This window comes from Microtus pennsylvanicus, chromosome 7 (genome assembly GCF_037038515.1).
Source record: "Microtus pennsylvanicus isolate mMicPen1 chromosome 7, mMicPen1.hap1, whole genome shotgun sequence".
Lineage (NCBI taxonomy): Eukaryota > Metazoa > Chordata > Mammalia > Rodentia > Cricetidae > Microtus > Microtus pennsylvanicus.
The window spans coordinates 26,193,629-26,216,935 of record NC_134585.1 but is presented as its reverse complement, the minus strand read 5'-3'; positions in this window follow the sequence as shown (position 1 = coordinate 26,216,935).

Here is a 23,307-nt window from a genome sequence, read left to right as displayed (position 1 = left end):
CCTATGAATACAGGCGGAGAAACTCACCCCTATCTTAGGCTCCAATACTTCCCACTTCAGCTACAGGTGAAAATTCATTCTTGCAGCTGGTTTCAACCTTCAAGACTAGGCAGAGGTTGACGAAGTCAGCCACTGTCATTGCTGACATACTGTCTACAGACTTTTGGTAAAGTTAGCTGAATAAGCAGGTTAGCATCCAGAACACCGCCAGGGATCTCAGCTTCAACTTTGCTGTTGGTGGTTTTACTTTCTTGTTTGAATTGTTACTTCTGAATGGCAAATGAAAATTGGCCATATTCTCCTCTCTTTAAGTTGGACAAGCAAGTCTGAGGAAGAAGAGGAGCTGAGGGCCTGAGGTTACTTCTGAATGACTGCAGTGGACCAGATAGGGGTGTGGTGAGATGAAGTCCACATTGGGAGGGGAGTGTGGAAGCTGAAGGGGTCTCCTACCTGTATGAATTTATACAATGAAATCTACATTCGTGAAGATTTAAATAAATTCCTTTTTATGTTGAAGTCATGTAAAAGGAGAGGTGGTGGGAGGTAGTATTTTTATTGATTAGATCATTGATATTCTGAAGAACATTTCCTTAACTGCTAATTGGTTTAGGAGGGCCACGCCTACTGTGGGTCAGGGTTGTAAAAGAAACATAGCAACCCCGATGAGGCAAGCTAGTCAGCAACATTCTGCAGTAGTCTTTGCTTAGGGTCCTGCCCCCCAGGTTCAAGCCTTTTGTTCCTGCCCTGACCTCCTTCAGTATACACTGGAGGTATAAGACAAAATACCTCCTCCCTCCAAATTGCTTTTGGTGCTGGTGTTTATCACAGCAACAGGAAGCAAGCAGGAAACCCTTCTGTGCCTGATGTCTTTCACTTTATCTGTCTCAGCTCCTGTCTCATGCACACACACTATCTCAATCACTTCCTACCTTCCTAACAGGTTATGTATTTATTATTCTTTTTCCAGTCTGACTGTGATCTAGGCAGGAATCTTGGCTGTGCTGAACACTTTTGCAATTGCAAAGCACAACTCTGTTTGGTGTGCAATAATATTAATAAAGCCTCGTTGAATGAACAAACTAGTGATTGAAATTGAACTTTCGAAACATTTCTCCCTGCAGGTGGATGTTCTCGAACTGTGAAAAGTTTTGGCTTTTAATGTTTGCATGCACTACTGTGCCTTAGGTCACTGAAAAAATCATTTTTGCATTTAAAGTTTGCTGTTGACATTTGAACTATTGCATATTTTGGATGCAGCAGAAAATTTTGAGCTCAGAAGTAGGCTCTTCTTGCAGCAATCAGGAAATTTGATAATAGATGGAGGCAGGGCATTGAGCAGTAAATGGGGACACAGGTCATGAGCTGTCTGTTTGACCTGGCCATTTGGGGATGAGAACTTTTTGGTAACTATGGGTACTGACTAGACAAAGTATATTGGATGTGTTTAGCATACTGGGTTCACTTTTCAACTCTAGCAATAAAGAGCCAGTAATTTGCACATGGCTATTTTGTCTGCTCTGCTAAGCATGGATGTCATGGGCATCTCTTCTTAGGAGCACATGTCTACATCATCTCTGAAGACTGCCTACTTCCTGTGTATATGCAATCTCTCACATCAGACAAGAGATTATTGTTGTCCTTGAAATATGATGTGTGTCTCTCTAGAGCAATGTATTGGAAGAAATGGCATCATTGGTCCCTGTACAGTACCCCTTGAAGGTAAACTTTCCAGTTGTCATTCTGCAGAGCAGTTAGGGGCTTCTTTGTTCCCACTTTCCCAGAAATAGAGAGGTGATGGAAGGCTCTGCTATGTGGACCAGCAGGCAGACTAGCTTTCTGTGTGCTTCCCCTGCCCTCTTAGGGTCTGGTGACAAGCAGGTGCTGCCTCTATATGCTAATGTGCTGTTTTCTAAATCTAATCTACCACACAGCTGCTGCCTCTATTCTACATCAGCTACGGAGACTTGGAATCACCACCACAATTTCTTCCTTTCATCTCTTGTTGCTCTCATCTAAAGCAAGCTAAAACAAAACCCAAACCAGAACACCGGAAGCATGGAGATATCAAATCTGTAGATTATACTAGAACACTGGCTTCAAAGTACATTCCATGATAAAACAGCGCTTTGAGATATTAATAGGTGCTATATAGAGATAGGATCAAATATTAATAGGGGTTACACAGAGATAAGACCAATTTGTAGGAGGCAGAAGACTCAGCCTGAATTACTTAGCATAAGATGCCCTCAGGTGCAATGAGTCCTGCGGAGAACTTCACAAAGCAGTTTCCAAACCTACTTCATGCCTGAAAGCAATAGATTTCAAAAAATTCCCCAAATGCTTTTTGGCCACTATTATTGTCAAAAACAGTAAGTTGGATAAATTTTGTACCAAAGGACAACACAGACCTGATTTCATAAAAAACTTAGACCTTTTATATAAATTTCTTTCATTTGAGAAGACTATTTAAACCAAAGACTTAGCTAGGTTTGATAGTGAGTTGTTCTTTTCTTTCACAGTCTTGTACAGTCATCATCAGAGAACCTTCCTATGGCACCAGATGGGAGCTGATGCAAATACCCACTGTGGGACATTATGCAGAGTATAAATTGGAGGTCTGTATAGGGTCCCTCCCCTCAGAGCTCTGGGAACCCCACAGAAGACAGGGAGGAAACACTGTAGGTTTCAGGGAGGATGGAGAACACCAGGAGAACATGGCCTCATGGACCAACTAAGTAGTGTTCACACAGACTCACAGAGACTGAAGCACAAGCCCCAGGTCCTCTGCATACATGTTATGACTGTCAGCTTTGTGTTTTGTGGGACTCCATATAGTGGGAGTGGGTATATTTCTGACTTCTTTGCCTGTCTTTTTGCAACTCTTTTGCTCCCATTAAGTTATCTTACCCAGCCTTGATATGAGAGCATTTGCCTTGTTTCATTGTAACTTGTTTTGTCATGTTTGGTTGTTGTCTTTTGGAGGCCTGATCTTTTCTAAAGGTAAATGGAGGGAGAGTAGATATGGGGGAAGAGGGAAAGAGAAGGGGAAGATGTGAGGAATGGAGGGAGGGGAAGCTGTGGTTGGGATTTAGTGTATTAGGAAAGAATCTATTTTCAATAATAATGATGATGATAATAATAATGAGGAGGAGGAGGAGGAGGAAGAGGAGGAGGAGGAAGAGGAGGAGGAGGAGGACAAGGAGGACGAGGAGGACGAGGAGGACGAGGAGGACGAGGAGGACGAGGAGGAATTATCAGTCTTTTTAAGGTCCTGCATCTCAAGGGGAGATGTGAATTTGATCATTTGGAGTATCAGATGTGAATTCCCTTCTGTAGATTTGACCTTTAATCCAACCAGAAAGGGGTTGGTTACCCTCACTACAGATTTACACCAATACACTACAGAATTACACCAACATGAACACCTTGGCTGGCACAAATGACAGGAGGTTTGACCTAAGATGTAGCTAATAACAGGATGTTTTGACCTTGGGTGTGATTACTTGATGTTTTGGGTACTAGGAAGGTAACTACTTTGTTCTTTGTATCTTGGTAAAAAAAAATCTCTACCTTTCCCCTCCCTTTTGAATTGGAGAGTATAAAGGCTATGAGAAATAAACATGTATTTCCTGAATGCTCTCCTGACTCTATCTGTTGTCTACTGTCTATTTCTTTCTTGATCCTTACACATTACCCCAAATGCAGATTAATATATTGGTTCAGACCCAGTAGTCAATCAACAAAAATATTCTCCTTGTTTTCCTTTTAATTCAATTGTCTGCTTTTGTCCAAAAACTTTTAGATTTCAGGAGATCCCATGTGTACATTGTTGAGCATATTTCCTGAGCTAATGAAATCCCATTGAGAAAGTGATTACCTATACCTATATTTAAAAATAAATGCCCTACTTTTTTCTGGCTGTTTCAAAGTATAGTTCTTACATTAAGGTGTTTGAATGATTTTATATGAAATTTGAGATTGATTTTTCTATTTATGTTAAGTATACTATTGATATTTTGATTGGGATTACATTAAATGGTCAATTTATGTTGTCTGAAGTTTCTGTCCTGCCTGGTCCTGTAGTCATTCAGTACCAAAGAAATCTCACAGCGGTCTATATCAATTATAAACTGATTGGCCTAGCATCTCAGGTTCTTCTTATTAACTCTTTCTTACATCGTACATTAACCAATTATTCTTGTCTATGCTAGCCATGTGGCTCAGTACCTTATTTGGCGAGATAGTCACATCTTGCTTCCTCTGCGCCTGCGTCACAACTGCAGACTACAGAATCCTCTTTTCAGAATTCTCCTGTTCTCATTGCCTCACCTATACTTCCTGCCTGGTTACTGGCCAATCAGCATTTTATTAAACAAGTACAAGAAACAAATGTTTACAGGGTAAAACCATTGCCCCACAGCAAACTTCCTTTGAGAAGAAAGCTGTTCCACAATTATTCATTATTCTGATACATGAGCATGGAAGGGCTTTTCATCTTTTAATGTCCTCTCCTCAGTGTTTAAATGTTGTCATTGTAGAGATCTTACATGCCCTTAGTTATATTTTATTAAGATTTATTCATTCATTTTTATTCCATGTGTATGTGTGTTGCCAGAATATACATACGTATGTATGTATGTGCACCATTTACATGCCTGGTATCAGATCCCCCAAAACTGAAGTTATAGACAATGTGAGCAGCCACACAGTTGCTAGAGTCAAACCTATGTCTTCTGCAGGAACAGATGTGACTCATAAGTACTGAGCCGTCTCCAGGCCCCCCATTCTTGGTTATTTTGTTTATTCCAAAGTCAGTCTTCCTTCCTTCCTTCCTTATTTCCCTTCCTTCCTTCCTTCCTTCCTTCCTTCCTTCTTTCCTTCCTTATTTCCTTCCTTCCTTCCTTATTTCCTTCCTTCCTTCCTTTATTTCTTTATTTCTTTTTTTCTAAGAGTGGAGAGAGTAGACATCCTTTTATTTCTCTTGACTTTAATGGAAATGCTTTGAGGTTTTACCCATTTAATATAGTGTTGGCTATCTGTTTATCATATATGGGTTTATTGTGTTATGATATGCTTCCTCCAAGCTTAATCTGTTCAGAACTTTTTCATTTTTTCATAAAGGGGTGTTGTATATTGTCAAAGACCTTTCTTACATCTATTGAAATGATCAGGTGATATCTGTCCTTAAGTTTATTTATGTAACATATTACATGTTGTACTACTTTGAGTGAAATTGGACCCCATAAACTCACAGGAAATGGTGTTACTGGGAGGTGTGGCTTTGTTGGGTAGGTATGGCCTCGTTGGAGGAAGTGTGGAAGTATGTTACTGTGGTGTTCCAATGATTTTTCCATGTTTCTTTTGTGTTTTTTCTTCTTTACAATTTTCCAAATATTTCAATGCAGTCTATCACATTCTACCTTCTTTCCTCCCTTCAACCCATCCCAGGTGTCCTTCCTCAAACCCTTCCAATTTTCCCACCTTTCAAGTTGATAGCCCATTTTTCCTGATTGTATTTGTTACATACACATATCTATAGCATTTCTACCTATCCTCTCTATCCCTCTCTACATCTATCTGTCTGTCTGTCTCTCTATCTATCCGACTGTCTGTCTATCTATCTATCCGACTGTCTGTCTGTCTATCTATCTAAATATATATATATATATATATATATATATATATATATATATATAATGATGAGTCTGTTTCTATTGTTTGTGGGTATATCTTAAGGCTGACCCCTCTTCATTGGACAACCAATGAGGGGACATATCCCTGGGAGATATTAATTCCTCTTCTCCTAGTAGTCAAATAGTTGCCTGCAGTTCTTTGTGTTGGGGTGGAACCCCATAGAAATTTCTTGCTCTCACATTAATGTGTTCATTTGGTATTGTTGTTGTTTTACTTTATTACTCTTATCTGAATGTTCCAATTCCTCCCCCTTGTTGTTAAGGCTTGATATTCCTTCCAATGATTCATTCATTTTCCACTGAGCTTTTGATTTACTTTATTGAAATTTTCATTTGTCAGCACTATTTTAGCTTGAATTTTCTTCAATACTGCGCTCATTGAAAACCATTTTCTCATCTTGTATTTTATTTTATTATTTCTCATCTCATTCAACTATTTGTGTTCTCTTTGAATTAATTAATTAGACTACTTATGCTATTTATGTCTTCTTTTATTTCTCTTTATAAATCATCCTTTTGAATTATTTGTCCACACTTTTATCTAAATAACTCTGACTGTGACTTATTACTCTGGAATTGATAGTTTGGGAGAAAATTTTGTCTTTCTTTTTTTTTCATGTTATTTGTGGTTCTAGATTGGGATTTATAGGTCAGGAGTTAAATTGATGGATGGAGTCTTTTATTTTTGTCACCTGTTTACTTTGAGCGGTAATGTTTGCAATATTTGGATGAGCCTTAGTTATACCATGACTAACATTTTTTTTTACTTGTGTTAAACTATGTTCAAAGAATCAGTCTGTATCTTGGGAGCATAATGTTGTGTGCAATAGCCATTACTGTACAGGAATAGATATCTACTATAAAAATGTAGTATCCAAGCTGGGTGGTGGTGGCACACGCCTTTAATCCCAGCACTCGGGAGGCAGAGGCAGGTGGATCTCTGTGAGTTTGAGACCAGCCTGGTCTATAAGAGCTAGTTCCAGGACAGGCTCCAAAACCACAGAGAAACCCTGTCTTGAAAAAGCAAAAAAAAATGTAGTATCCATCAACTAATAGTCACCCCAATGTGCTGATAATTTCATAGAGTAAGAGAAATGAATAGTACTGTATGACATAATTTATTGATTACTATATGTATAAATGGACAGGAAAAGAAATACAGTAAGACTTATTATTGTTACTGAGATGATAAAACATTATAAAGAGGAATATAATAGAAGAAGGAACTGTAGAACCAAATAATTGGAGGAGATTATTTTGGGGTAAAAATCACACTGAAAAGAGAGTGAGGTAAAGACAAAAGAGAGAAAGAGAAAGACACAAGCCAGCAGACAGAGATGACAGAGAGGTGGAGAAGTGAGGATGTAGGACATGGACACCGACTGGCATGATTGACAGATTCTCTTTTGATTCTATTGACTCTTGCATGGCTTCCTCAGAGCCTAGAATCCAATCTTGCCACTGGTAGTTCTCCTGTGATCTCTTCTTAATTGTTTATTGAGCGTCTGAATTAACTGTTCAATTGTTTGGACCCTTGCTTGTCTTTCTAGCAGTTTAATTGTTTATCTTATTTAAGATTTTGTCACTCACATGCATATGCATACTCTACTGTACCTTACATGCACACCACATACATAGTCACAGATATGTGTACCTATGAATACCAAATGTTTGTCCCCTGCACTATTCCACAGTGTAAACCACCTATAGATATACACATGCATTATAATGCATTATATCCACACTCTCATGAAAACCAGAATATGTAAGTTCATCCCATACACAATAATGTACCACACGCATGCAAATAATGCCCATGCCCATGAAACACCCACATGTTCACCATATACACACCACCATGCATACATGCACCACGCATTTTATCTTGTCAATGAGATCTCATGATACCAGGCACTTTCTCTTGTAAGCCAGGTGCTACACATACCCAACTTTGTAGATATTTATTTTGATATATTAGCCCTCTCTTTACAAATCTGTAGGGATTTGCTTGCTGAATTTTGAAAACTATGGGGCCTGATGGAGCCTGACATCCAGAGTGCAAGGTACATCAGCTGGTGTTTATCTGCAGCAGTCCTGCCCCCCTGGAACAGGTGGGTCCTCTGTCATCCCGCTCTCCTTCACCTGTTCAGTCCAGCTAGGAATACCAGCCTTGCTAGGCAAGTGTTAGAAACGTTTTACACACCATAACATTTATTTATCATTGTTTAATTCTCTTTCCTGAGTGGCAAGAAGTAATCTCAAAACACACCAAAATTAAAGATGGCAAATTATCAAGGATCACACTACCTTTCAAAATAACTCTTAAAGAAAATACTTTCTACATTCAGATAGTGCACACCTGTGACACCACACTCTATGCAGAAACTGAGTCAGACACTGAAATTTGGGCCAGACTGTGCTACAAAAAACAAAAAACTGTCTCAAAATACCAAGATCTGTGTACATAGCCCATTGATTAAGTCCTTGCTGGATACCATGCATGTAATAAAGCCTGTTCTTCTCTTTGTAGGATATGAAAACGCGCTGAGAGAGGAGACACTTTCATGGAGATGAACTGACGACCAGCATTTAGCAGATGAAAGTAAGGCAGGGATTTCTTGTGTCTGTTGATTCCTCTTTATTTTCAGATCAAAATAATCCCTATATCAAAGTGACATATTCCTATCTGTGAATCTTATTTTCTGCAGTTAAACTCTGTGCCCAACATACACAGAATGATAGACAAGACCTACAAAGTGCACTGCTTGTAGCTATATGCTAAGATCTCCCTGTTTGGCGCTGTCATTGACTGTGAGGGTGACAAAGGAGAACATGAAGGAGACTGTGCAGAGTGCTTGCTTGAAGCTTGGGGGTGGATTTCAGGACCTGATGTCTAACATGGCAATCCCTGCTCAGACTCCAGCCCTAGATGAACATGACCAATAGGGTCACATTTTGCCGAGTTGGGTGTGCCACAGCTTCACCACTTTCACAGCCCTTCGGCAGATAGAGGTTTTTTGGCTTTACCTCTGGAGTGCATCAGAAATTGCAAGCTGCCACATTCTTTCAATAGCACAAGTGGATTTTTAAAAGTTCTTAAGGCTTTAATTTTTCACTAAACACAACCATAGTTCTCACAAATGACTGTAATCATTTTTTCAACATTTAGCTGATGTGCAAGTACGTTAGGAAACTGATTCGCCTTTATCCACACCTTGTGACAAAGCTACAGGACTCCTGTGCCCGTTTGAGAGTTTTTGTGATTTGCCAACATGAGTATATCACAAGCACTTCCTCTATGTCTGCCCTTTCCACTCAGCTTCAAATACAGGCAGCAAACTGGCTTCTCAGGAGCAGGTTTGCTTTGCTCTGCTTTCCTACTGAGCCATGAATGGCCTTCATCTTTGATGGAAAACATGGCACAGCAGGGACCACTCAGATGATTGAATGTTGGGGAATATAAAGTACACAGGAAGTGACTGCTACAGAAAGGTAGAAAATGTGCCAGAGCAATCAAGCTTTGGGTGGCAAAGCTTCAGGTGTTTGATTTCAATTTGTGGTGGCTTTGCTTTCTTTGAAATTTAGATCAAAAGACTGCTGATTTTTAGGTTCCTTACTATATATGACAAACTGCACTGCGTCCCTTATCTTCTCTGCAGACCTGAACTCTAATGTCGCTGACTTAGAAAACAGAGGCCATGGGGAGGGAACTAAGGTTATTGAGGTCGTAGTGATGGAGCCCTAACCTACCATAACCAGTGTCCTTATGATAAATTATATATGATGTAATCTTTTCTCCCTTGAAGTTTTTACTATGCATTTTGGTTCTGTACATTTAGTGTTTCGGTTATTATGTGTCATGGGTAATTTCTTTTCTTGTCCTATCAACTTGGTGTTCTTCTTGGCTTCTTTAACCTTTATATGCATTTCTTTCTTTCGATTGGGGAGCTTTTCTTCTCTAATCTTGTTAATATTTTCTGTGCTTTATCTAGGTCTCTTCTATTTCCTCTATACATACCATTTGTAGAGTTGATCTTTTCATGTTGTCCCATATTTTTCTGGATTATTTATGCCTAAAATTTGTCTTAGATTTAATATTTTCTTAGACTGAATTGTCCATGTCTTCAACATTGTCTTTGAAACCCAGAATTCTCTTTTCTCTAGCTTTTATTCTATTGTTGAGGCTTACCTCAGGGGTTTTCATTTGCTGACTTAAGTTTTTCATTTCTAGTTTTATTTCTCTCTCTCTCTCTCTCTCTCTCTCTCTCTCTCTCTCTCTCTCTCTCTCTCTGTGTGTGTGTGTGTGTGTGTGTGATTTTATTTCTTTGGTAAATTCTGTTTTCACATATTGAAATGCTCTATTTCCTCAACTGTTAGTGCTTTCATGGTCTTCATTAAGGCATATATTCACATGCCTTTTAAAGTCCTTGAACAGCTTCATAATTGCTATTTTGAAGTCCTCACCTTGTGCTTCATTTTTCTTTCAAGTTTATTGTATGGGGCTGCTGTCTCCGAGAGGAGGCATATTGTCTTAGCTGTTTCTGTTTGTGTCTTTGCTCAGTGATCTAGGCATCTGAAGTTATGATGTTTGAAATGTTTCTTTGCCTAAATATCTGAAAGAGCTTTTGTTGGGTGGGTGTTCTATTCTATCGTTGCTGCTGTCCAAATGGTGGCCACTGGGGATGCCTGGTAGAAAGTGGTTCTGTAGATCAGCTAGTGACACAAAGGAATGGACAACCGCTAGATGAAACGACAGACAGGGACAGAGGAAATAGCTAAGGGTCCACTGAGTTCATACTAAGAGGCAGAGTCCCCATTGCTTTAAGGTGGTGTTGATCACTCATGGTAAGGTGTATTTCTTGGAAACGGCAAATAGATAGATCCTCTTTCAGATTCTATCTCTTAGTCTGTATGTCCTTATTGGGGAATTAAGACCATTAATAGTAAGAGTTTTATTGAATAATGTGCATTAATTCTGGCCATTTTGTTGCTGTCAGTGATATTCTATTACACAACTTTTGATTTGATATTTTGTAATTGTTCTTTCGGGAGGGGGGTCTCCTTAGGCATGTTTTACCTACTTTTTTTTTCTTCCAGTATCTACTATAGAGATGCTTTAGTTGTCACAAATTACTTAAATCTGTTTCTAATGTGTAATTTTTCCTTTCTCCTTCTATAATGACTGTTAATTTTGCTGGGCATAGTAGCCAAGTCTGGAATCTGTAGTTTTTCATAATTTGTAGAACATTGGTTCAATACCTATTGACCTTCATAGTCTCTGTTGAAAAATCTGCTGTTGTTCTGGTGGGCTTTCTGTATAAGTATTCATCTTACCCTATCCTTTCTTTGTTCGTTGTGTTTAATATTATGACTACTACATTATAGGGAGGAGTTTCTTTTCTGGTCCTGTCTATTAGATATTCTGTATGCCTCTTGTATCTTCATAGAGATTTCTTTGCATGGATTCAGGATCTTTTCTTTTATGATTTTGATAGAAATCTTTTCTGTGCCTTTCATCTGGGTCTCCTTTATTTCTATATGTATTATTTGTTCATTCTTTTTATAACTTCCTGAGTGTTTGTATGTCCCATTATTGATTGTTTTAGTTTTCTTTATTTTTTTTGACATTTTCTTTGAGTAATCCAATTCATCTACCTTGTACTTAAGACTTAATATTCCCTCTTCTAGTTTATCCAATTCATTGATAATGCTTTCCTCTGATTATTTAAATTTTCAATTTTTGTCATTTAAATTTTATTTTATTTCAGTTGTTTCTAGGAGATTCAATATCATTGTTAAATTATGTTTTCATACCTTGAATTGTGTTGTCATGGTCTTCATTGTGGTATTTATTAATGTCCTCATTGAGCTTTTTAATCATTGTTATTTTAAAATCATTGTCATCTAAGTAGCCTTTAACTGGAAATATCACTACTGAAATGAATTTTTTTGTTGGAGACTTACTGCTTTGAATTTTCATGCTTATGTATTTGCAATGGGACCTACGCACCTGGAGTTAGGTAATTTGTACTGTTTCTTAGTATGGAATTCTTGTCTATCTTTTGATAAATGGACGTTTGAACCTCTTTGTGTGTTATCTCCATTTGTGACTGACCAAATGCATGGAGCATAGGGATTTGTCTTTTGGCAACTCAGTATTGACATTTGAATGGGCTTTCAGAAATAGTTGGAAGTAAGTGAGGTTTCTTTTTCCTTTCTTTTCTTTCCTTTTTCTTTTTGTTTTTTCAAAACAGGGTTTTGTCTGTAGCTTTGGAGCCTGTTCTGGAACTCTCTGTAGACCAGGCTGGTCTTAAACTCACAGAAATCCACCTGTATTTGCCTCCAGAATGCTGGAATTAAAGTGTACCATCACTATCCAGCCCTAAGTGAGCTTTCTAAGACCAGGAGCAGATCTTCTATAAGGTTGCTGGATTCACCCAGTCAAGAATCTGAAGAAGGTAAGCAGGATTTTTCTTCAGGTAAGGGGTGTTGGTTGATTTGGTATGAGACTACTGTTCTCTACCTGAAGCAGAGGGTGTGGAAGGGGTAGAAGGCAGATGAAAAATATTTGGTTTTCAGGGAGGCTTGGGGTGAGTGGAGTTACTAATGTGTGGATTTAGTGTTCCTACATGATGACTTGGGTTAAGTGGAGTTTGTGGCACCTCTTATCAGCCAGGCTAAATCAAGGCATTCTCAGAACTCTGACAAAAAGAAAGTACAATGGGAACACTGATTCTGTGTCCTTGCCCAATGGCAGATTTAGCAACGTCTTCTCTCAGGCTTTTTCCAAGGCCTTAGAAGAGTTAAGGTTTTAGTTCCTGGGAGTCTGAAAGCCACTCCCACACACACCCTGCCAAAGCCTTTTAGTTATCAGGCCCTAAAAATGTGTGCTTGCTCTGAAATTCACTTGAGATACTATGTGTTCCCTTGGTACAACACTGCTTGGTTAGCTTCCTGTTTGCTTTGTCCCATCTTAAGATCATTTTCTAGAGACTCTGTCCCAGTTACCCCTACAAACAGTATATAAGATGCTGTGCTTCTCAGTAAACAGGTTTTCACTTCATGCAGACCTTCTGATCCCAACTTTCTGTCTTTTTTGTTTTCTCATTCCTGGTCCTTCCCACTTGACAGTAGGGCTGATGTTCAGGATCCTTGTTACTGTGGGTTGAGAAGAGAACCAGTGTGGTGCGTTCCTCATTGATATATGCAGAATGATGCTCAGAACAGTGAATATTTAGTTTTCTAAGTGTTCGTTATTGTGGAGGCCCAAAAAGTGAGCCTATTTCCCTTTTGACAAAAGGTCAGAGTTGGAACTTACCTCTATTCCTTCAATGTTATTGTGTTTCTACCTCACACAAAGGTCCAGCCTAGGTTTAGATTAGAAAGTTCTGCTCTCTCAAGGTTATTGCCAACAGGTGTGGCTAATAGGCAGACCTAGTATTTCAGGAATTTAGAAGTAAACAAAATTCTAAGAATCCAACTAAAGTTCCAGTTCCCTTAAGGAGATAACATTGAATTACACCCAGGGAGGGGTTTGCCTACAGAATGTTTTGGTCTAGGCTGTGAGCACTACTTATTTTATTCTAGCAACAGAATGTTTAACTATGGATACAGTCCGTGACCTTCAACTGATCTGTTCATTTCTTTGTATAATGTTAATGCAGTTTTTTTGTCCTACTCCTACCTTTTGGGGCCAGGGGTATTTTAAACAATTGGAAATTAAACACGGGCAATTTCAGTATTCATTGGAATTCCCTTCCTGTACTATTTTGTGTTTTTCTGTCTTATTATTTTTATGTCTTCGTATTCTTTACTAATATTTCTAAATTCCCATGCTCCTACCCTGAAAAGTAGTATTTTTGTTGAGGCTGGTCCCTGACACATTATATCATAATATTTTAACTAACATAACAAAAGGACAGTTTATTGTTGTGTGCATATGTTATCTTGCTAGTGAATCAAACTCAGAGCCTGACACATTTTAGGTGAATATTTTATTGAACCACTTACCCAGTACTTTGGTAATTATTTTTTTATGATAACTCATTGAAATGCAAATTAATTAGGCTTTTTTAGTGTTATTAAACACTGGGAAAAATAGATCAAAATGCTGCCTTTGCTTATTATTTTTCTGAAACAAGTATTGTAGTAACATTTTAAAAGAGCCATTTACTGTTTAATACGGCTCAGGTATCCTGGGAAATTTGATTCTTGGTCTAATGAAAACTGTAATTCATACAAAAGTTATAGTAAATGAACTTAGAAGGATTCATACACATGCACACACACATACATACATATGTATATATATGTAAACATATATATATAATATATATAATTTGAGAGGGAGTGAGGGGGAATGGAAGGGTGGGAGCAAAGACAGGGAACAAGTAAGTGAAGTTATGTAATTGTAATTAATAAAATGTTTCAATAAATAAATAAAATCAATTAACATGTTATGTAGTATATTACAGGATGGCCAGAATAGGATTGTCCTACCAAGTGGGAATTGCAAATGCCAAATTTCTAGCCCTTCCCTTCATGATTTTACCTCTGAACAAGACAGGATATCTGGGTGGTTTGTCCATCAAGGCTTTAGTGAATAAAGATTTCTATTATTATTTTGAAACCCTTTTGTTCAAGCAGCAGTTGGAGAAGGTCAGAAAGCCCAAAATGCCCAGCCATGTAAACGTGATTCATCTGACTGTTCGCAAGGTTCTGAATCTGCTCAAGGGTGTTCCTGGATCCTTGCTTCTACCTCATAGGCTGGCTTCTTCTGCATCTCTGTCATGAACTGAACTCCAGCCTCCTGAGTCTCAGAGATTCTTTCCTGATTTCTGCCAGTGCCTTCATGCTAAAGGCTACTACTATGTTAGGGGCAATCCCTTGCTTTTGCTTTGTAGACTTACAGATCTTTGGACCAAGAACTTGAGATGTCTCACAAATGACGTACAGCATAGACCATGATATCCTCCCCATATGCCTTTCACAGGATGGTTGTCTAATGCAGATCCTGGTGGAGCTAGGTCTGGTTTGGACCATGGACACACCTAGTGATGTAAGGGTTAAGCTGCTGTGCATAGTGCGGCTGACTGCATGCCACCCTAGCACCTAAACCATGTGCCATACCCATGGATTCACATGTACCACACTTAACTGGCACAGTATGAGAACATTCTGAAGGCTGGTTCACTCAGATCTCAATCAGATGCCCATGTTTTCTGAGATTCTACTCATTGCAATTGTTTCTTAGACAGCTGAAATTAAGCTTGGGCCTCTTCCAAAATTATTAACTAAGGGAAAAGAAATACTTGTTGGCTTTCATTTTACATTCACTGGTATTGTGAGAAAATGAGATAAGGTGGGGGAAAGCTTGTTTATTCATTCTGAGTACGCATGTGTGATGGAAACTGAGAGACTAGTGGGAAGCCCAGAATGAGCCAATGCCTGAGACACACACACACACACACACAAAACCCACATTCCGTGAAGCAAAGTGATGAGGGTATGTATGTGATTTCCAGTTTTAGGCCTATTAATAAAGCTTTAGGCAATAGTGACATTTTTAATTAACTCTTTGAGAATTTCATATTTAAACACTGCATTGACATCATTTATCCCATCCCTCTCTTCCCTTCACCTCTTCCCCACTCCCTCTCTTTCTCAAACTCATAGCCTCTTATTAATTATTACATGTATATGCATATACATATACATGTAAATTTAAAAAGTATAACAATAGTCAGGGTCATTTAATGTTGCTCATGAGTAAGTGTGTTTAGGGACGACTACTTGAAATTGGATAACCTATCCAGAAGCTCATCTGTGGAGCATTGATTTTTCCTGCCTCAGCAACCATTAGTTGATTAGCAGGATGGAATTTCTTCAGGAAATGTCCCCTTGTCTATAGTGTCCAAAATGTATACATTGCCTGGCACTAGCAGCTTAGCAAGAGCCAGGTTATCTAGCAGTAAAGTGTTTTTATAACTTTTATTTTATATTTATTTTAGTTACTTTTATTGAGTCTCTGGTATCCTCAAAGCACAAGACTAGCAGTGTGCCAAAAAAGATGAACAGAAAAGAGCTGTAAAGTTTGTCTTTTGCAGTCAAAAGTTAAAAGCATAATAGGAATAGGAAAATGTCTAGCATGTATTAGGTTCAGTATTCTCCATGATCTTGGGCTTATTCTAGACTTTGTAAGACGCTATCTTCTATGAGTGTAATGTCTAATGTCCTAATAGTTTGGTAGAAAATGTTTCATGAATGTTTTAATGAAGTGTCTAATCATTAAGTCTTCCTAAGACTTGAGCAGAAACATTGAAATTTTTGCAAATCAAAGCAGATGAAGCCATGCGTGTCAGAACAGATGACACCAAGGAAACATGTCAGGGGTGTTACTCCGGAAATGTGACATGAACAGAAGAAAGTTATTTTAGAATAAAAACACAATGAATGGCCCACTCCCACCCTCTCACCCCATCCCCTACTCAGTCCTTTAACTGTACCAGGTGGTAAAATAAAATCATTCCCTTTTCTCTTTAAAAGGAACCAGGAAGAATCCATACAAATCTCCTCCCATGAAATTGTTCTTCCTCCCTTCCAGGTACTCCAAGTTTTAGCTTTTTTTTTTTTTTAGTCTGAACATGAAGCTTTATGACTACATACACATATATGTACATAATATTTATTATCTTTCTTATGAAGCACAGTAAGAATAAACATGGTATTTGTTTTTCAGATACTCTCATAATTCACTTGATGGGATTACCTTCAGTTGCATCTATTTTCCTTCAAAAAAACACCATAACATTGTTACTTCATTTTTCTTTAGAGCTGAAAAATGTCCCATTGTATATGTATTTATTTTCTTTTTCCACGCTTCTACTGTTGAATACCTACAATAAGCATTGATGTGCAAAGCTCTGTATATGCTGAGTTAGGGATAAGTACCCATGAGTGGCTAAGCTTGCTGACTTTTTATTAGTGTTTTTAAAGGGAGATTCCACACAAGTTCAGTGTCAGCTGGACAAGTTTACAACCAAAGGTTCCCTTTTCTGTTTATGTAATCACCAGCGTGTGTGTGTGTGTGTGTGTGTGTGTGTGTGTGTGTGTGTGTGTGTGTTAATTTTTCCTAATGATTGTCATTCTGTGAAGATCAGCACTGGGGATTTGATTGAGATTGCAATAAATCTATAATTGCTTTTGCTAACATAGCAATTTTCACAATATCAAATATTCTAATTCATGGAGTTCTCCATATCTTTCAGTTCCTTCATCAGTTTTGTTTTTCTTCAGTATCTCAAGGTTTTCACTAGAGAGGGCTTTCACTTGGATTATTAGGTTTGTTCCATGGTAAATTTTCAGGCCATTATGAATGTCATTCTCTGAATTTTTTTCCTCAGCATGTTTCTAGTTGGTACATAGTAAAGGTAGCATTTTTATATTAATTTTATACCCTGATACTTCCGTGAAAATATTTCCGGCTTTTCTGGTAAAATCTATAGAATCATCCTCTGACAATAAGGATATTTTGACTTCTTTATTTTTGATTTTTTCCAGTTAACTTTTTTACTTATATCATTTAGCTAGACTGGAAAGACTAGGGATGTTTTTTCTTGTCGTTGTTTAATTAAAATTTTGAGATCTTATTCACTTATGATGCCTTCATGGAAGTGTGCAAGGCAGGAACTCAGTGAGCAGTTTTACTTCCTTCCCACCTCCACATCTAACCAGGAATCACCTACAACTAATTAGGGAATGCCTAAATTGGACACATCTTTAATTCAATTACAACAAAGTAATAAATACATGTAGACCTTTAGCTTGGGTAATGTTGCTGCTGAGGAGGGTTAAAAAAAACCCTCCTTTGGTGGAATTAATGCAACCACTTCCTAACATGTCTTTAATGCCAGTAACTGGTCAACACTGATGTAAAATTCTCACCATTTCCCTATTTGGAGAGCCAAATCACAGTGTCTTATTTATGGTTGCTATTGCTGAGATGAAACACCATGACCAAAAGCAACTTGGGGATGATAGACTTTATTTCACTCAAAGTTCTCTATAATGGTTCATTCTCAAAAGCAGTGAGGGCAAAAACCCTAACTCAGACACTCAGACACAGGATGACCTCGCATAAGCTCTGCTTATGGCAAGTATCTCTGAACAAAAATGTGATACCTTATCTATGATAAGCTACTGCACAATATTCTCCATCCTCAGAAAGTACATCATCCTATACCAATTTTATATCCTACACCAATTTTGTTTGCCCTATTTTAATTATTCTCCAAGAGAATATTAAATCCTCTTTTCAAATAATTATAAAGAACCTCCCTTCTGATTTCTATGTGTCTTGTGCTTGCCACCAGCTTTTCCTGGGCATGTTTTCTGACCACATTGCTCCACTCACACTAAAGAATGGAGGGGCTGGGGTCAGGGAACCTAAATCACAGAAATTCTTATATAATTCAGTGTCATCATTGAGCCTACCTAGGAGACAGAGTCAACTGAGACCAAGTAATATAATTAGTGGTGAGTAATAACAGGCAAATACAGCTATCGTGATGGGATAAACTTGGGGAAGTGGTTGGTGGAATTGATCTTAACAATCACAATTGCAGTCATAAGGGGATTTCAGGTTTCAAATAGGCAGAATCAGTTAAAGGTGTGCCATTGAGTAGATTTTACACTTTGATGCATCCCAGCGCTTCAGGCTCAGTGATAATGCATTACTCTGTAAGAAAGAGAGGCTATGATCTGAAGGACCGGATTATACTCTTTTCATTTAGGCCTTATATAAGGCTGTCAGAACAGTAAGAGAGAGGTGTTAAAAATTTAGTGGACGACTTCCAGGAGAACAAAGGAAATCTATATTCATTGACTGTAGTGGTTGAATTGTTTTCTGTTCTCTGACATGCATTAACCTCCAGCACTCCTCCTGTGGCCTCATAAGGAATTCATTATTACATTTTTTAATGATAAAAGTGTTTGTACCAAGTGTTTCATTAGAAGGACAAGCTTGAGCAAGTCCCAAGCACAAAGCTTTCAGCTCTATAAAGTAGAAAGTTAATGTTCAAAGAAACTCTTCTGACCTTTGTATCCCAGTGAAGGACAATAGCACATTCGCCATGTCTCAGCTTCATTGGGACTGGAGTGCATAAGAAATAGGAAAAAAATAAAAGAAGCAAGTACTGCTCTATCAAGGTAGTCTATGGGGTCCTAGTGAAAAAGCACTGTGTCCTGTTTAGCATTCATCAGTCTATTCAAATATCTCTTGATTAATTCTGCATAATAATTCTAAAAATTCAGAAGTGGAAACACATTTAAATAAAAAACCTGGAGCTCTCAGAGAACACAAGTAGTATTTAGTACCTTAAAACCCACCTTCCTCACTGCCTAGTGATCTCCAACAAGTTGTTAAATTTATCATGACAGGAAGGATATGTAATGTCCTCTCTAGGCACCCCCTCTTTTTCTGTACCATTTAACCCCAAGGGAAAGAATTAGCTCATCCTCTGTGCTCTCTCTTACTTTGTTTAAAGCACTAATGCTGTGTTTGACTGATGACCTTGTTAAATATGAATCTAGTACCGATTATCTATTATTCTCTCAGAAGACTGTGATAGACTGCCACCTCCGAGCGAGATTGTGATGCATTATTACATGTATGAAATCTTGTGCAGTACTGAACCTTAGAAAATGTTTTAAAAGGAGTATAGCTAAGAAATAATCCTTGTTACCATTCTAATCAAGCTCCATGTACCAGCTCACCTGTTGCATGCAACTTCCCTTTGAAGCAAGCATGCTGTATTAGATGAAGGAACTGAAGACCATGTAGCCAGAAGAAGGATATTCCAATGTTCAAGTCCAGATTTGCAAATTGATCATCTCTAATCACACTCTTTATAACACTTTGTTCTGTGTCCTTTGGAAGTTTTTCAACTATTCAACATCTTCTTCTTTCTTCACCCCACTTCCATCCCTCAAGAGAATTTTACCCAATACCTCCAGAAATTGCTGCTAATTGAATCACCACCACCCCCAGCTCAGTGCTTGATTTGTAAATGAGAAACATATTTTAAAGATAGATATATTTTACAGATCATATCTGAAAACGTTATGTTGAGAGGCAAGGATTTGTAGCCTTGGGGGGTCACTGAGAATTGATCCCTCCCTCAGTGTTAGCTTTGGACTCTACCTCCTATTTTTCTAGTAACTCTAGAAGGGAAACATCCCATCTGACTTGCTCTTTCTTGACATTTAAAAAAGTTGAGTATATAATGACTTTGTTGAGGCCAATTAAAAGATAAAGCTAACTCTTCCTGATCAAAAGAAGGAAACATACCTCTGGCCCTGGGTGGACCCATGACATTCTGATCTACTCCAAAGATTAGAATATTACATAACAGACTAAGGAGACTTAAGAGATGAGTTAACAGCCACAAGGTGAGACACCCCACTCTCTAAGACCTCCACAGTGGGACAAAATCCTGGGCCCCTCCAACTCCCTCTGCTTGTCTACTCAGCCAGCAGGGAATTTCCTGCAGGTAGGCTCCCCCAAAAACCCAAACCCTTCTACTGGACCTCCAAAGCTACTAGTGACACCCTACCTAAGCAATGAGAGCTTGCTACAATATTGAGTGGACCAAGAGCTTGCTCCAACACTGAGCACACCAAGAGGTTTGATCATCTCAGGCAGTAGTCTTGAATATGGTCTGGCTGTAGAACTCAGACATCTGGGCCACCCACTTTTATCGGAGATTTCTCAGGGGGTCTTTCTTGATCAAACCTGATTTTTCTTAAACTGGAATGAATCTACAACCTCTCATTTCCTTGGAAACAAAAGCAAAACCTCTTCTCCAAAGTAACATACCTTTTAATTTCAATTTTGAAGTCAAGGTATTTTTAAAATGTTTTTGTTTTATTAATCCAGCAGCTGCATAAGACCTCTCTTAAAGGAGCTGTAGCACGCTGCCAGCAAACAGTAAGAAGTTGTGTTCAACTCTGTATTTTTTTTATTTATTTATTGAAGATACCTGTCTCTTCCCCGCCACCGCCTCCCATTTCCCTCCCCCTGCCCCACTTAAGTCCCCCCCAGCCCGAAAAGCAATCAGGGTTCCCTGTCCTGTGGGAAGTCCAAGGAACCCCCACCTCCATCCAGGTCTAGTAAGTTGAGCATCCAAACTGCCTAGACTCCCACAAAGCCAGTGTGTGCAGTAGGATCAGAAACCCATTGCCATTGTTCTTGAGTTCTCAGTAGTCCTCATTGTCCACTATGTTTTTGTGTTTACAATTAAGCTCTTTCAAGCTTTTAAGTAGATTTTAGTTTGCCACGTCAGTGCCAATCTGTTGTTGTTACCTAGATATCGAAATAACCAGTCCGGCTTAAAGATAGACTGGTATATTTTACTTATTATAAGAGGAAAATTCATGCCACAGGCACAGAAGGTCCAGTATTTATCCAGTGCATGAAGTGATATTTCTTTTAAATGTTCATGTAAACTGAGATAAATGGAAGCACAGACCATGACCATATACTGAATATTATTCATGTGTGAATTCATGTCTGTGCTCATCAGATTATTGTCATTACAGCAAATGCCTTAAGAAATAAAAGAGCAAAGTTTTATTTGAGCTCACAAGTTTTGAGTTTTCAGTTGATGAATGACTAACCCAACTGCTTTGAGTGAATGAAAAAGAACACAAAGCACTTACTGTCCCATTCAAGGACACAGTCCCTCCCAATGACATAAAACCTCCCATTAAACCCCACTGCTTAAAATTTCACAGTAAAAGGTTAGTTACCCAGTAGTGTCAGTTTAGGGACAAATCTTTAATACCAGGACTTTGGAGCCATTTCAGATTCAAACTACAGCATCTTCCAGGTTGATTGACAGATTTTGTACAAAGGTAAACAGAACTGTATCAGACAGTTTCAAAACTAAAATGGCAGAATTGGCAAGCTAAGAGTAAATGTTACAAGGGAAAGAAAAGTACTTAAAATAACAAACACTCAAGAGGAAGACTAACATTAAAGAGGACTTGGGCTTTCAGATTTCCTGACCAACTCTGAAATTACAGTAATAGATAGCACACTATTTGCAAAAGCAAATGCAGCAGATGGGTGGAAGTGAGGAGAGGCTAGAATTACCACCACACACATGCCACAGGCTCTTCTGAAGAAATATTAAAGCTATTTAACACGTAAGAGTATCTTCTCAACAAACCACTCTGGGAAAGTGGGCTGACCATCAAGTAGTATGCTGAAATAATTATAGGTATCAACTTTGGAATCCTCACAAATATATATGTAAATACTTGTACATATATATATATATATATATATATATATATATATATATATATATTTGTATGTGTATATATGAACACATATAGACATATATGTATGACATGAAAAAATGAAATGTGTGTTCATGAAGGGAGTGACTTCATGATTTTCTCTGATTGTCTTTTCTATGTTCTTTTCTGACTCAAATATGTCCTCATGCTCTTGGGCATCAATGTCCTTCAAAAGAAGCATTCTAGACGGAGACTCACTTCCCACCAGGAAATATTTGCAACATAACTCATTAAGACACAGCAAAATTTGAACAACAAAGGAAAAAATCTACAGATTACTGGACATGATGGCAAATTCCTTTAATTTCAGCACTTGGAAAGCAGAGGAAGGTGGATCTTTGAGTTTGAGACCACCCTGATCTACAAAGTGAGGTCCAGGAAAGCCAGAATTACATAGAGATACCTGTCTCAGAAGTCAAAATTTTTCAGGTTTGCATGTTTTATAAGAGAAACCTATTAGTGTATAAGAAATCAGTTTTAAATCTTTAGTCTTCTTTATAACAGACAAGAACATTGATCTAGTAGCATACTAGAAGTCCCAGCCAGTTGAGACTGGCCACATAGATCATCATTGAAAGAGGACATTAAATTATTCTGATGGTGATGAGAATAATGACAATGGTGGTGGTGGTGCTGATGGTAATGATGATAATGACAATGATAGTGATAATGAGGATGAGGAAGAAGAGAAGTACCAAGATGGATAATGGTGATGATGATGACTTTGCTGATAGTAGTAGTGATAATGAAGATGATGATGATAATGATGAAAAGGAAGATGATGAAAAAATGATGACGATAAAGAGGAGTAATTATTATTATGATGATGATGATGATGATAATGGTAGTGGAGGCATGATTGTTCACTCGGAAAATCCCAATGATTTGCCAAAACAAAACTGAAGTTATCTGAGAAATGACAAATGAGCTAGCCAAATTCACAGGAAGAAGATAAGTATTTTAAAAATAAATTGCCTATGAACTGAGAATAAACATGGAATGCAGAACCTTTAAAATATAATTTATAATCCTTCTGAATAAACAAAATACAAGTATGTAAATTTAACATAAATGTATATGCTTTGTATGTATGTAGAAAACCATAGAAAGAAACCAAAGACCATACAAACAAAAAAAGCAGAGTTTAATATTGAAGATATCAATATGGTAAAGAAATTAGTTTTTCCCAAATTAATGCACTATCTTTTTAGTAACTTTAATAGCATGTTCATACATCTGAATAAGATTAGTA